The sequence below is a fragment of the Sinohyriopsis cumingii genome, unplaced genomic scaffold (assembly GCF_028554795.1).
Source record: "Sinohyriopsis cumingii isolate HCF-2022 unplaced genomic scaffold, ASM2855479v2 utg002156l, whole genome shotgun sequence".
NCBI classification, from domain to species: domain Eukaryota; kingdom Metazoa; phylum Mollusca; class Bivalvia; order Unionida; family Unionidae; genus Sinohyriopsis; species Sinohyriopsis cumingii.
The window spans coordinates 808,452-824,374 of record NW_028316142.1 but is presented as its reverse complement, the minus strand read 5'-3'; positions in this window follow the sequence as shown (position 1 = coordinate 824,374).

The window sequence follows — 15,923 nt, the reverse complement described above, 5'->3', positions numbered from 1 at the left end:
CTTCTCTGTCCATTCTTCTTTCTCCCTGTTCACTTCTTCTCTGAAGAGCTCTTCTATCAGGTCTTCAGTGACTTTTAACATTCTCACATTCTCTATCTCTTCTGGCTTCGGTATCAGACTGTGTCTGACCCTATGCAAATTCACGTAGGCTTCGTTTAGCTTAGCTAGTTTGGAGCACATCTTCGTAGGAGGATGAGTCGACAATTGATGGTTAAACTGGAAACTACCCCGGTTCTTAAAGTCAAAGCGCGGACGTGAAGGAAAACATCCCTCTACGGTTTTCGAGCCGCAACGTTCAATGAGTGTCTTGAGAGGGATAGAGAGAAGTCAAAGAGCATGAATCAACATTCTTATAGCCAAACAAAAGACAAAGGCATTGTTTTCAAAACACAACATTTTTTTTATTCAAAATCACTTAACACTAACCAACAACTCTAACATTTTTAACAATAATCCAACAATATAACATCAAACATTTTTTTCAAATCACAAACATTTTTTTTTCAATTTACACATTATTTTGGACAGGGCCGACAACGTTGTGAATGAAATTGTGATTTCCACTGTTGGAAGTCATTAGGCCATTGATGGACACTACGTTTCCTAGCTTGAGACAAAAGATAAACATAATGGTCACAGAACCATCGATCTACTTTCACATCGTTTCTTGAAGAAGAACGTGGATCAAAATGAGTCACTAAATGTTCTAAGGAATAGCCCAGGCTGCGATGATGCAGAAAATACACACAGTACTGTCCACACACCAAGGAATCTGTGCCTTGTAATTTCACATTATTGAATCGGGTGGTCTGAGCATTTCTTCTCATAAAGTCAATGATATCGTCTTCCAAAGGTGGCAATCCGTACGAATCGAAATATTCCACACATCCTTCTTGAGGAAAGTAGACGGCTACCCAGTGGGTTCCTGGGAGATGACTATCGTCCGTGTTGATCACATAAGCTAGATGGTCTTGAGGTTTGCGATGAGGGAGTTCATCTTTAGCACAGACGACAGGATTCCAAGAAGCCGTATACGAACTGTGATTCAAAAGGTAATAAAGTTCCCAGGTATCCATGTTTTTTTCTTCTTCACAGGTAATGATAAGTCATCAATTCGATCCTGACCTTTTGCTTGAAAATGTCTAACAAGTAAAAGGCGTTTGGCTCCGACTTCTTATTCTGGTCAAAGAGAGATTCGATGCGACGGCGCTCCAGAGACGTTAATGGAGTAGAAGAATGTTTATCCAAGCCTTTATACCACTCGTTCAACACGAATTCTATCTCGATGACGCCCATGCTTTGTCCAGATATTCGTCCAATTTTTCTTCTTGGCTCAACATCAGACATTTGTCGTGTTGAATTTGACTGGGATGATCGTTGTGACATCCATAGCACTCTTCCTTGATCAATTCTTTCATTACATCTGTCAGGAATGTAGCAAAACAGGAGACTAAATGGGCTTCTTGTTCTGGCCATCTTGACTTCATCATGATAACTTCTTCGTCTTGGGATTCTTCTTCTTCTTCTTCTTCTTCTTCTTCTTCTTCTTCCATGGTCTCCTCACATTTCATGTCCAAAGTTTCTTCACTAGGTAAAGAGGGATAAAAGTCTTCCATAGCTTCTAATAATTTAGAATGACTTCTCTCAAACTGTTGATTTCTATGGTATTATCGAATTCTACATACAGGAGGACGTTCACAGTCTCTGTTAGATTTGTAGTAAACTGAATTTCCACACAAATCTGGCCGGATTTTACAGGGTGGAAATGTCCCTCGTCGCTGCCTTGGTCTGGAGTGAAATCGAAAGCCCACAAAGCATAGCCTCCTGCGTAATCCTCGTACGAAATACCGTGACTGGTGTTGGTTCCTAACTGTCCGGTGGCTTCGTATAGGGACAAGTACGATCTCAAGTAATTCTTCTTGTCAAAGTTAGGTTCGAAAGGTCGGGTACACAAGGTCTTGCCATCGCGACTGACTTCGATCTTGGACACGTCAAAGTGTTTAAAGTGGAAAGGATTTTTAGCCAAAGCTCCGTTGAAGGCTGCATTCTCGACGATACCAATGATCAAACGTTTGGGTAACTGTCCTTGGAACAGATGATCTTCGATCATGGATCGCAGCCCCGTAGGAATGGTGAAGGTTTTCACTTCCACGCGTCGTATGGGATACTTGGCGGTCGTTCTGCTCAACGTCTGACTGATGTCGTTACCCACTTTAGGTAACACTTCCCCGCGTCGTACGTAGAGCCTGGCTTCCTCGATGACAGTTTTGCAAGCACTAGTACCTATCAAATGGAAAGCGGCACTACCACGATTCAGTCTCAGGCGGAGATTCACTCCGTTCAGCAAATACTTTTCTTGTAACCACATGTCCAAATGCAAACGATCCATCAGTTCTAAACTATCTCCACTTTTGATTCTGTCTCTTCGTTCTACAAATCCCGCATTGTGTTCTTTGGTTGTATTAATTTCGAATTCTTCAAACTGGCCTGCATCATCAGCTTCCCATACCACACAGGCATTGAGATGAGTGTTCTTGGCGTCTATTCCGTACGTCAAGAGATTTTCCAGGTACGCTCGATAAGGGTAAGTATCCATGCTGCTACTGACTAGTTTGTTATTCAAGTACAAGTCCACTCCACCGAACAAGGAATGCATGAAATTGTTGACGGGAGCTATTACCTCATCACCATCTAGGGGCGTATTATCCTCATCGACAACTTTGACTTTCAGGTACAAGTAACTGCTATTCAGATCGATGTAATCTTCGGGCTGTCCTTTGATTTCAAACTCGATGGGAGCTGAGGCTGTCAAAGAGGAGACGGGGTGAAATTGCACCCACTGGGATTCTTGCATGGTCATCATGGTGGGTGGCATGGCAAACAGATCCAGTTCCGACTTGGAACAAGCGCAAGATTCTCGGTGCATCATTTTTTGTTCTTTCTCAACAATCGAAAACGTCTAGGTCTCGAACGGTTTTTCTTTTCTTTGCCTTTCTAGAAGTGTGAAGTCTGGTGAAACGGTGTTTTCTTCGTCGTCTCTTTCTACCTTGTCCTTGCTGAATGCCTGACTCGGTAGCGTGCAGGGCATTTATAGGTGTTTCTCGTCGGCCCAAAAGGTCTTTACCCGTTTGCAACAAGACATTTTTGCCTGCCCTCAGGAAAGCTTCTTTGGGGTTTTGTTTGTCTTGATGACATTTTGGAGAAATTCTTTACCGTGTGTCAGTGCTGCATCTTTCAAGGCGTGCAATCCGCGTGTCACCATCGGTTTCAACACGGGGGCCACCGAACGAAAGGCTGATTTTAACATATCTCCTAAACCGTGTCCTCGCTGTCGAGCAACCCCTCGGTACACTGGATACATGACTTACGAATCGTGAGAGAACCGTTTTCGAAAATGGAGTTTCACCGTGACTTTTCCTTTGGTGAATGGAATATTTTGTCCCAAATCTCCTTTTATAGCAATGTTGACCGTGTCCAAATACGACTTGCTGACCGGCAAATAGTGAGGATGTACAAATTCGCGGTGGACGTGGTAAGTGTTTCCACCTTCCTCGTCAGCGACAGTGGCAGAATCCACTTTGAAAGGAATGACACGCAGTAACGGTACGGAGGTGTGTCCCACCACGTTATACTCCACCACATCGGAGTACACAAACATCAAATTCAGTCCTTGGTTCAGTTCTACCGAGGCACGAAAAAACTTGCTAAAAGAATCGTTGTCGTAAATAACTGCTGATTCGCCTTTTTGTTGTTCTACTTTCTTCCTCAGTTCCATGTCTCCGCCCAACATGTCAAACAATTCAGGACAAAATAAAATGGACACGATTTTACTCCCGTCAAATTTCATCAAGAAGCGACGAGCTGCTTTGTGGTATTCCATAGTGACACTTTTTCTGACACTTTCCAAAGCTTTCAGAAACACGACATTAAACCTGGAGGCAATGGTGCTCACCAAATGTTGACCACTAAAATAATAGCCTGGGGGAATGAACAAGTGATAGGTGGTCCACTTTTGATTTTTTGTGCTAGGGGTTTTCTTGTCATATTTGACATGGGTATCCAAGTACTGTTGCAATGAATCGTCATGAACTTCCACCGTAAAAAAAATTTTGATTGGGAAGGACATTGAGGACTTGGGTTGGGTGAATGATTTCTACTAAGCCACTTCCCAATGGGCTTCGTGATCTAATGGGATGGTCTGAGGTAATTTGGCCGTGTAACAGCACAACGTGTTGTTGGGAAACACCTCCATGGAACTGTCACTGGGTAAGGTTAAGTAAAATTGGTTTTGGTGACTCATAATTCCAGAGTTCTGTGGCTGTCCGAGGGGTTACTGGACGTCAGAGGCGTGTCTCCGCCCAAAATAGGGTTGTTGTTGTTGGAGTGGTGACTGACACTGGCACTGGACGCAAGGTTCCCGTTGTTCCCGTTCGAGGTGAATTTCAGGGAGGGATTAGGAAGCAGGTAACCGATGCAACTGCTCAATAAAATGGTCCACAATTGTTTGTCTCCTTGTTGCAAACTCAAATTGGCAATGGCTGCCCCGATGACACAATACGCCACGAAGATTTGGCAGAAAAAGACGATTTGCGTTTTAGGCACACGTTCTCCGCAGCACACCCACAAAGGTTGTTTTTGTAAATCTTGCAGAGAAGAACTGGGTGAAGGAGTGGTCGACGTAGCTGTGTCTGTGTAAAATGGCATGATGGTCACTTCTTTTTATAGTCGATGACTTGCGAAGCGTCGATACAAGAATCAAAACTGGGTGGATATCCTTTCCAACGTACTTTGACTTCTTTGACACGTCGTTTGCCCACTTTTCGGGTTCTGCGTTCGAGAATGCTTTCGATGTCGTACACGTCGTCTTCTTTTTTGGTGACACGTTGTAACTCGGGCAAATAAAACGTTCCTTTGAGCACTTCTCCGTTCATGCCTTCCAATTTATAGACGGCAGGATGACGGCCATGCACTCGTCCAGTGACACGAAACGATTCGGTCGTCCAGTTAGGTAAGTAACCTTTGTCGAAAGTGCGATTGGTTTTGCCAATGCGCACCCAATCTCCTACGGTCAACTCTCCACTTTTCTTGGGGACAGCCCTCGTCGGGGACGTACCAAACAGGTGCTCAAACACCAGCACTTCGTTGTTGGGAGTCACTTCTTGCGGTGCACGTCCAATGCTTCGATGGTAAGATTGGTTGTACGCTTGCACCAGGTGCGGTAAGATGTCGATGCACTTCAGAGTGTGGTGATGCGTAAAATATTTCCACATGCGTTCTTTCAAAGTGCGTTGAAAACGTTCCACGATGCTAGCTTTGGTTTCGGGATTCTCGCTGGTAAAAAAATGAATGTCACGTTTCTTTAATTCTTTTTGGAAAGCTTGGTTCAGAAATTCGGTACCTTTGTCCGTTTGCTATCGAAGAGGGTGACGACCGCTTTGTTTCAACACTCGTTGCAGGGCTCGCACTAATTCCTCGCACTAATTCGTTGCTGGATTTGGAAGTCAAGGGCACGACCCAGGCAAATTTGGAAAAGACGTCGATGACACAAAACAAATATTTGTAGCCACGATTGTAGCTGGCCAAATGAGAGACATCGGCTAAATCGGCTTGCCATTGATGATCGATGCCTTCCACTCGGGTGCGACTTCTGGCAAACTTGCGTCGAATGGGTTTGTGTAAAGTGTAGGTAGCTTGTTCTTGTAACCATCGTTGCACTTGAGGTAAACGGAGACTTTTCAGTCGAGTTTTGGCAGCACGATACAATTTTTAAACTCCTGCGTAACCTGCAGGATGGGAGGGATCGTAGTAAATGCTGGCTAAGATTTTTTTCCATTTTTTGTGTTTGTTTGTGTGTTAATAAGTCACCCGCTCTTCGGTGATGCTACTTTGGGTGGGTCGAAAGGGTGGTTTAGAAACGGATTTACGTGTAATATGGGCTACGGGAGTAGAAGTCGAAGGTAGTGGTAGTGGAGGTGGCAATGGAATGGCTTTGGTCTTCTTTTCTTTTTTCACTTCTGGTTTCCCTTCTTTCTTTTTCACTTCTGTCGAAGGAGGAGTGGACATCATCTTTTTAACCCAAGCTTTCATTTCTTCTCGTTGGGGTGTGGGGGACGGGGTCAACAAGGATGCTGCAGTCTTACTCGAAATGGGAGCTGCTGACGGTGTTTGAAACACTTCTCCCATCTCTTCTTCCTCAGGTCTTCGTGGGGTAGCATCTCTGGTGACCCCTGGGGATGGTAGTAGTGGTGGTGGTGGTAGTGATGATGGTGCTGGACTTTTCATCAAGGTCTTAAAATCTTTCAGAGTGGGTAGAGCTGTTTCGTCTAAAGCTTTCTGGTGAAAGAGTTGCAGTCGTTGCAAGAATTGACCTACTTTTGCGATTTTTCTGTTTCGGACAAATCTTGGCGATCCATCAAGGACTGCAATTCGTGTTGTAACTGGGACATCTCGCTCAAATGGGGATTAGGAGGTAAATGCGGGGTGCGTTGTTCTTGCCAACGATGGTATTCCATGCATCGTTTGTAAGGCACTAAAGCTAGTTTTCGTCCTTCCATGGGGTTGTCAGGGGTCGATTCTGAGATCTTGGGACTTCAGAGGACCTTTTAAACTTGCTCCCACCTGTCCTCCCAACATGGTTCCCAAGACTCCTTTCAGTAAGGGGCCTAACAAGAGGGTAAAATGCCTCCACGTTGGACCAACATCTTCTTCTTTTGACGAATGGGAATTTTCTTTTGAACCATTTGGCGAAGAACGTGACGATGTTTGCCTAAGCATTGTTTCTGGTGTTTGGACAAAGGGATCGTGCCTTTCAAGACCTTCAAACAACATTCGCACACGGTATCGATGACCTCTTTGGAGGCTGATTGAATTAGTTTTTTTCGTAGAGGTGGAGAAGCTTTGGACAGGACAGATAACATGTCCCTATGTTTGACTAAACGAGGAGGCAGTCCTTTTCTTTTCTTTCCTTGGGGCTGTTTAGAAGAGGGATGTTTTCTGAAGGGTGACATCTCTGAGTCTTCAGCACCAAAAACACTGATGCCCCGACTTGGTCACAGGCCTTTTTTATACTGGAACGCGTCGCCACTGATTGTCTTTACGTCGTATCAACTTCAGGACAGGCATGACACGTCGTGCAGGGGTACGCAACGGACTAAATCGAGCCAGTTCTTGCTTGGACAAATCCAGTAAACTTTGTAACATGCCCGATCTTTCTTGGACTTTGATTTTGGGAGAAGGTACTTTGTGAGCAGCAGCCACTGCCACTAAATTGGAGGGTCCTGCCACTGGGGAAGTTCTTGGGGTCATCAACGGAGAAGTTCTTGGTGTGATCAACGTCTCCAAGTACTCTTCAGTTCTTGGTGTCATCAACGGAGAAGTGGATGAACGTGAGGCTGCCGGAGACGCAGTTACCGTCGTGGCAGGTCGTGGTTTGCGAGTGTAAGGTTGCGTCCTGGCCGAAGTGCCTCTCTTGCGACTAGTTTTCTTCTGTGGACTTTTCTTTTTCTGGGGACTTTTTCTCTGTTTCTTTTTCTGGGGGCTTCTTTTCTTTTTCCGGGGTGGTGTCTGGTAAGAGGAGGGTCCCGCCACTGGAGAAGTTCTCCTTGGGGACCTGGTCTTTTTCCTCTTCTTGGAGCTTCGTCTGACTTTTTTCTTGGGGAGAAGTTTGGGGGCATTAGGATCCCATCTTAAGAGAGAGCGAATGATGACCCCTCCTAGAGTACCGCTCCCTCCAGGTTTCAAAATGATTTGTTTTTTGGTTTGAGTGTCGATGCGGGGATCGGCCAGTTGGGTCAAAGCGACTTTGTTTCGATCAAAAAAGCGTTTGGTTTGATGAGGAATCTGAATGATCCCTTGGAGTAATTGACGTGCTGTCACCGTGAACCATCGTAAGACTTCTTTGAGACTAGCTTCTAAGACACGAGCTCGTATTTGTGGATTTTTTTCTCGACTGATGCCATACAAGGCACGAATCGATTTGACGGGAAGATGCGACTGAAGGGACGTCATGTTGACGTTGTGTGAGACAGATGAAAAGGGTCTGAGGTTTTTATAGATTTTTTTGTGGAGTGAAATTAAGTCGAGGACGGAGACGTGTACAGGACAGGCCCTCCGTCTTGGCACCAGTGGTGAAACAAGTGGGTACGAAATCGCAAATCCTCGGGGGTCGTAGGTTTCAAATCGACGAGTAAATAGGCGTGTGGAGTTTGAGTGGCATCGTCGTACGCCTGAGTCAGCCAAGGCGTTCCTAACTGTTTGGCTAAGACTTGCACTTGCGATTTATCTCGAGGGCTTTTAAACAAGACTACGTAATGCGCATTGAGACTGATGGTGCGATGGGCTTTACTTTGTTGAAACAAATTTTGGGTGATGTAAACGACACTGGCATTACGGTGATGCCCTTAACGTGTGAACCACAGTTTAATTTCTTCTTCGTCTTCTCCTAACATGTCGTCAAAATTGACCAAATGGGTTTGACGGGAGTCAGAGACGATGCCGTCGTCTTCTTTAGGAATGCCTTCCACAAACACGATGGAATCGCCTTGACTTTCTCGCAAGAGGCTGTACGCCAATTGCCACTCTTTGTAACACCACACGATCCGCTGAGGTGGTCGATCGATCAAATGATGTTTATGTTCGATCAAACGTTTGACGAATTCGGTTTTGCCTGAACCGCTAGGTCCAGCAATGAGCATGTTAAAGGGATGGCGAAGATACAAAGCCTCCCAACTGGTACGATCTAAGTGTTCGTCGATGACTTTGACAGTGGAGGAAGAGGGAGCAGAGACAGCAGAAGTAGCCATAGTGTCAGGAATGTCACTTGTGACACGAAAACAAACAAGACTAGAATTTATATACTTTTTTTCAGAACACGTTTATTGAATGTTTTAAACATGAATACGAAAGACAAAAATACATAAAAGCCGAAAGCTTAAGTACAACGATAAAAGGCACATGAAAATCATTAACGTGCAATAAACACAAGTGTCTGTACAACATGTTTTGGGTAATGTTCTGACCAGTTCTATAGGGGGTAAGGTCACACAAGTGTCCTCCCGAAAGGGTCTTTCAGGGATGTCCACGACAGTCCTGTCCTGGGTGACGGGTTCTTCTGGCACCGTCACTAACACAGGTTGAAAAGTGACTTTTTTCCTTGAACAACTCTCGTGCATACTGGGCCACTTCTTGGGTCCAAGTCTCAAAATTCCATTTTTTTCCAGGCACGGACATCTGTCCAATGGGGGTGTAAGTCACAAGCTACACACACATCGTCATACACGTCTTCGGTAGCTAAATGTTGACGAATCTTTTTTTCCCGTAGAGGTCGAGAAGTATCCAGATGAAAACGTAAGGCTTTGAGCAAAAGGAGTCTCTCGTGAACATTTAAAGGCACCACTTTCATGTTGAATGGGGTGGTAAATACTGTTCGTAAAGAGTCCACAAGGAATCGGCTGGTAAACGAAATCCCAGAAAACAAGTCACTAAGACACACACCACTTGTCGACCCAAATTGAATGGATACAGTTCTTGTAATAATCGATGGTAATGATCCACGGTTTGAATATGGTCATTGAGTTCCTTCCACGGAATCTGTTCAATTACATGCGACATAAGTCGTGGCATGGCAGCCTGTTTTTATAGTCTCTTTGTTTCGGAAACAATACACGTACTTTCTAGCCAGAGATCTTCGTTCTCCAGTGGGGAATCTAAATCTTGCATACTGTAACCTAAACTTCAGAGTTTGTTTAGGAGTTTCCTCTTCCACTAAGTAGATTCCACGTAAAATATGTTGGTAATCCTTTAACTTGTCTTCCTCAATGCGTTGCACTAGGTGAATCTCGAAGTAACCAAAATGATCAATACGTGGATCATCGGGGCCCTGGATGTATTGAACAAGGTCTGACCACTGAAACAATTTCTGACGAATCAGTTCTCTTATACCATTCAGGTACCAGTGGTTCAAACACCGGTGACGTAACGGATGCAACTGTTCCTTACGTTTGACTTGTATTTTGACCAGCTCTCGGTAAATGCGTTCTCTCAACTCCACAGGCAATGCACGAATGTTCTCTTGTAAAGTATCCATGAATAGGTCAGTCCGTACAATTCACAATCTTCTCCTAGAGCAAAAATTAATCCACATAGTGAGTAATTTCTGACCACTGCCATTCAGGGTAACGTCCAAGAATGTCACTGAACTCTTTTGATGTAAACGGTCTAGAGTAATATAATAGGACGAATGCACGCTTGGCCCAAAGAAATCTAACACACTGGTTGACTTTTTTCACTTTCCTCTTGTGAATTTCTCGGCACAAAAGTTCTACAGTGACCCATTGAGATTTCACTCTGGCAAGTCCCTGCCAAACTTCTTTGTAAATCTTCTCTTGCAGTTCTTTAGGTAATGATTCAATATCGTTTTTGAAATGAAGTTTAAATACTGGTCTTGGTGATGTCCAACATTTGACTCATAGCCAATCTGGTTTCTTCTTCTTCGTCAACGACATGGTAAGTTACTTCAATGTCTCGGTCCCAGTAAGGGTAAGTAATGACAATTCGGTGACCAACGAGCATGTTCTAGGTAGGCCGAATCTTGTGGTTCCCAGTGGTGAAGTGACACACCGCAACTGAAGCACTTGACTTTATCTCCTTCTCCCAAGTAGAACAATCCGGCTCTGGCTAATTCTTCGGGGGTCGGTCCTCCCAGATACTTAGGCCATTTTCCTTTGAACGATTGAAGACGATTTTCAAAGTCGCAGTATTCCTACAAACGCACAGGAAACGAATATTCGTCTTTCACAGGTTCGTTTCGATGAGGGTTGGGTGACATGGACAGGAGTTTGCTCAGGGCTGGATGACATCCGTAGCGGGGTAGACGTGAAGGTGAACATTCACCTTTAAAACGAAATCCAGTAAAATGTCCAAGAGGACGAGCGGCATCGCTTTCGCATCCCTCAGGTTTGACACGCACAGCATCACTTTCCATGATAGGGGTAGTGAGAACAAAGTTCCCATGATGCTTTACGGCATCGCTAAGGTCACAGCGTGCAGCATCGTTCCCATCGCAAGGCTCACAATCGCATTCCACTTCAGAAGCCCCACACTTGAAATGTGCCTTTCTAAACTTGTTTTATGTTTCTCTGAAAGTATTCATCTTGTTCACTTGGTCCTGGTAGTCACAATGAACTATCGATCTTGCCTAGGGTTCCTTTTTATATACTGACCAATACCTACGTGTCCATATGGTAAAGTGAAATGATTGGGAAGTCGCACTCGCTTCTGGTACACGATTTGATAGACTTTTTCCAAGGGTCGACTGACGATGTGGTGAGTGGGTAAACGTACAATCTTGTTCGGTTGATAGGTGGTCACTTTAAAGTGTTGATCTTTTCCAGACTGCAAGGCTTCTTTCAGTATCCCGAAGTTGACAACTCGACTGGTACGATAATTCAGAGTCAATCCTTTCACTTTGCACTGCGTGTGCACTTCTCCTCGTTTGTCCCGGTATTCGTAACCGTAATTTTTAGGACCACCACTCGCGAAACTTAGAATCTTTCGTCGGGATGCTCGTCTGTCCAGGCTCCTAAACGGTCTCCTTCGATGTCAGGGTGCTGTTGACTCGGATGATGGATGTAAATGCAACTGTCCGTGTCAAGGTACAGGACGCGTTCCCCTAACAGTTCTAAAGCTTCGTACAATTTTAAGCGAGCATGGGCTGTCACGTAAGCCGCAATGATGACATTTCCAAAGGGGTCGTCTTGTACAAAGTCCAGATCTTCTTCGTAATTGACCAAGATCAAATTCTCTCGAACGACGTCCACGTGTTTCATGTATTTGGTTTTGTCGTGAATCATCTGGAAGTAGCGGGAAGGTTCTGTCAAATATTCCGTCTTGGGTAAACACGGTCGTTGTGCCATTTTACCCCACAAGCAATTTAACATCACTTTGGCAAACGATCGCCTGCCTTCGTTTTTCTCGATGTGGTCTAAAGTGATGCCTTCTTGTGCCCGGTATTTCTCTTTGAATGTCTTTTCGTCATCGGGAGTGTGACATCAGGAAGGATAGCCGCTGGCTTCTTGTTTCAGTTTCAAAAAGGCGTCCACGTAGTCTGCGAAAATGCCTTTCTGCGTGGGGTCACCCTTGTGGTTTTGTTGTGTCTTGGGAAGGTGACAAATTTCGGACACTTCTAACAGTTGGTATCCCATGTCCAGAGCTTTGAACAATTCTACGCTGACCCAGGTTCCCGTCAAGGCCCGTTCTTCCTGGGTGTGCTGGCAAGGTTGGTCTTGGTTGCACGTTTCGGCACAAGTACGGCACAAAGGAAACATCAGTTTGCCTTGGCAATGGTGAGGTAACACGGGATGGTACAAGTCCGTGGGAGGCAAAACTTTACACTTGATCAGACCTTCGTATTGTCGAATGTTTTTCAGGTCGATGTGTTCCGTGAACAATTGTGGGTGCCCTACAGGAAAGCGACAATATTTGCACACGTAGGGATACAGCGAACACACGTCCAAGTATTTGATTTCTTCTCCTTTCTCTTCGTCGGCTTGGTACAGCAAACAGGTGGCATTGGTCCTTCCTCCGTACAAACTATCCCTCGGGTTCAGCGGGTCCATGAACTGGTAACTTTCCACAAGGCGTTTAAACTCGGGATCGGTTTTCAAACGGTGATCGTACTCGTGTTCCCACATTTCCACCACTTGGTATTCTTCCTGTTCTAACTTTAGGCGTCGCTGACAAGTGGCCTGGTACAAGTCTTCCATGGTTCGTTGTAAAAACTGATTTTTAGTGTCGCGGTCAGGGTAACAGACGGGACATCCGTGAAATAAGCAACCGTTAAACTCGTACACAATCTTGGGGTTTTCTAAGTCCCAGCCATCGACCGAATGCGTTCCGATGGTCTTTTCACCTCCTCCGTTGCGGGCATGCTGAATCCATTTGTCTTCCTTGTCGCACAAGTAATGTAACCAGCGTAGGGCTTTGACCGAGTATTGACGTTTGACATAGTTGGTCGTTTGAGGACTGGTGACAGCCACGGTTTTTTCGGGCATCAATCGTTGCCTGTACACTAAGGAACGCGCTTTGGCAATGGTGCAAGCTTCTTTCAAAGGATCGACCCCTCCGTGTTCCATGAACAGTTCTCGAAATTTTCCACAGCATCGCCGTAAAATGTCCACGTCGGAACGACAATACTTTAGCATTTCTTCCTGAAAGTCGAAAGGGTCGGATGCGTGAGCCTGGTACCAAGCGTAGAAAGCTTCTCGTTGTTCGGTACGCATGTTGTCGGGGTTGTAACAGTGAGCCTCAGGCAAATGGGGTAGAACGGCGTGTTGATTGGCTTCCGTATTGAAAAAGTGTGGAAAGTACCCTTTAGCCATTTATGTCATTCCAAACGTTTTAGGCATTCGGCTCAAAGGCATGGCCAAGTAACTCATCGAATCTTTAAACTGTACTTGTCCCACTTGCATGAAATGATTTTGGCTCCGTTCAAAGTGACATTAGGACGCTCGGTGCCATGTTCCGTATAGTATCTGAAAAGAAACTGTCCATCGTATCCGGAAAAATTGTGAGCCATCACCGTGGCATAACGATGACAATCTCCGTAACGTTCGATGTCCTCTTGGCTCCACGTCTTGTCGATGGGGTCTAAGACCATCGGGCGAAATCGGCTAGCGTGTTCGGTCCTGGAAAGATTTTTTCACGCCCTCCAGGAATCTTGCTGCAGTGAGGGCAATGACTGAAGATAGGTTCTTGAATGCACTTCTCGCACGCTCGATGAGCCACGCAGAAATTAGGAATGTGAATGCCGGTCACTTGCATGCATTCGAAATGGAAAAAGATGAAATTGCCTTTCTTCTTGTGTCCATCCTCTTTCTCTGGTGGGGGTTGGTATTTTTGTACGTAGCATTCGTGTTCCAAGTCCACGATGTGGTGACAAATGTGACATTTTTTCTTTCCTGAACATACGTGTCCCTTGGCACTATTGGTACATAGGCCTTGTCCACACGTGGGGCACAATCACAGCAGTTGACAAAGCGCATTTCTTCTGTGAACCTTGCGTCTTCAAATGCTGTTGGTAACAGGCAGGGCTGACAAACGTGCGCAGACAAGTGAAACAGTGCACTGGTTTTTGTCCTTCGCTCTGACAGGGTGGAGAGGCCAAACATCCTGAGCATTTCGATCCGCAATGCTTGTGTTGCTCTCGATTGTTATAGCCATAGTCACATTTCTCACAGTAATAACTGTATCCCAGGAATCCAGTGATAGTGGTAATGGTATCGAAATGGTCATCGTGATGATAGACATAAATGTATTTTCCGTCCTTAAAGTCTTTCCCTCGAAACAACAGAGGTCCGCGCACTTCTTGAGGATGCACTTTCAAGGTGTAGAATGGAGCTAGGACATCTTGCAATTTTTGCATTTCAGGAATGCCGCAGGGTGTGTCTTTGGACAGGCCGGCTTGTTGCAACAGGAGTTCTGCTTCACTTCGTTGTTTGGCTCGGTTCGATTTTCGAATGTTCTCCCAGTCTCTTTTCCATTCTGCCGTGTCGTTCTTGTCGGCATAGGTTCGTCCGACCACGATGGCTCGGGCTAAACACATCTGGTCTTGAGAATTGTGAATTTGGACGAGACTCGTTTTGGTGCTGCGAAGGTCGTTCACCAATAACACCTTATTGCGTTGTCCGGTCCCTTGAGGAGGAGAGACGTGGGTCATGTCGAGTGTGGCTTTTCCATCGGTGATGTCAAACTGGTCATTGGATTGTTGCACGTGTTGAATCTTGTCCATGACTTTGGAAGCGGTCAATTCTGCAGGGGTGCTAAACTCGATCCAAACAGGGGATTTCAAACCGTCGTGTTGTATGGAGAGTCTCAAGCGACCGTCTTCTTTGGGTTGACATTGTCGCTTGAGTGTGGTGAGCAAAGAATCCCACACCCCAGTGATGAACCCTTCTGCTTTCTCTAACGGTACTTCGGACTTGAAATCTTTAAACTTCACCGTGTACTTGTAAGCCATGGTTCTAAATTTTCTAGAGGAGCGCTTTTCCGTCTCTCGAATGGAATAGTACTTTTCAGGGTTGACTAAGGGTAGTGAACTTGGTTTAGAGGGTTCGGATTCTGGTTCACTCATGTCCTCTTCAAAATCACTGGCATGAATTTGTGCCAAGACTTCAGCCCTGGTACGAGGCGATAGATCACGTTTCTGCCTCTTACTTTCTTCTTCTTTCTTCTCAAATGAATTGAATCGTTTCATCTTGAGTGAAAAACGTCAAATGACTCAAGTTTAAACAGCATGGACTAATTTATAGTCATGGCAAACCAGCGTATATAAAAGGGTGTGTGTCTTGTCCTTTCACTATTCATTTCACTCTCTAACCGAGCACAACGATGGAAGAGACTAACCAGATGGAACGTTTCATCAGAGCTTTGCGAGGGGTCATTAGAAAATTCTCTTCAGACCAGCCGACGGACTACTCTTCTTCCTTTCGAGATAAAAGTGAAGATACTTGCTATATCTGTCAGAAGAAAGGGCACTGGTCTTCAGACTGTCGAGACCGTCAAAAAAGAAAAACAGGGGTTAAAAGAGACAAAAGTCAAGATACCTGTTATTATTGTCAAGAAAAAGGACATTGGTCTCCAGATTGCCCAAAAAAGAAACAAGAGGAGTCAGAAGAAAAGAGGGATTCTTCAGAAGAAGAGAGGGATTCTTCAGAGGAAGAAAGCAGCCAGGTGAAGAAAAAGAAACAGGAGAAGAAAAGAAGAAGGGAAGAAAGTGAGGAGAAAGAGGAGGAGGAAAAGACTGTGACGGTGAAGAAATTTAAAAAACAGAGAGCGTAAAAAAAAAACAGAAGAAGTGAATGTACTTTTTAAAGTGCTCTGTCGTGAATTGTGAATTGGATTGTAACTATTGAGAAAAGAATAAATTA